A 282-nucleotide genomic window follows, 5' to 3' on the forward strand; every position below is an offset into this window, starting at 1 on the left:
AAAGGGTTTTAAAATTCAATAAAAACTCAGTCCTTTTTCCCACGAGAATCCCCGGGCGCATAAGATTTTTCCCTGAAGGGGTGTTCCGTAAAATATAAAATTTAAAAACCGGAAATTTAAAGCCCTCATAAGTGCTTTCCCGCCTCAGCAAGAATGTTAGAGGTGGCAGGGGGAGAAAGAGGAGAGCGGGAGGCTGCCAAGTATATGAAATTCATTGCTGCGAATTGTGAATTGAACTGAACATATTTCTCTTCGGGGATCCTGCGGGAATGGCTTCTGATG

Source organism: Penaeus monodon, chromosome 21, assembly GCF_015228065.2.
Source record: "Penaeus monodon isolate SGIC_2016 chromosome 21, NSTDA_Pmon_1, whole genome shotgun sequence".
In the NCBI taxonomy this organism is placed as follows: Eukaryota; Metazoa; Arthropoda; class Malacostraca; order Decapoda; family Penaeidae; genus Penaeus; species Penaeus monodon.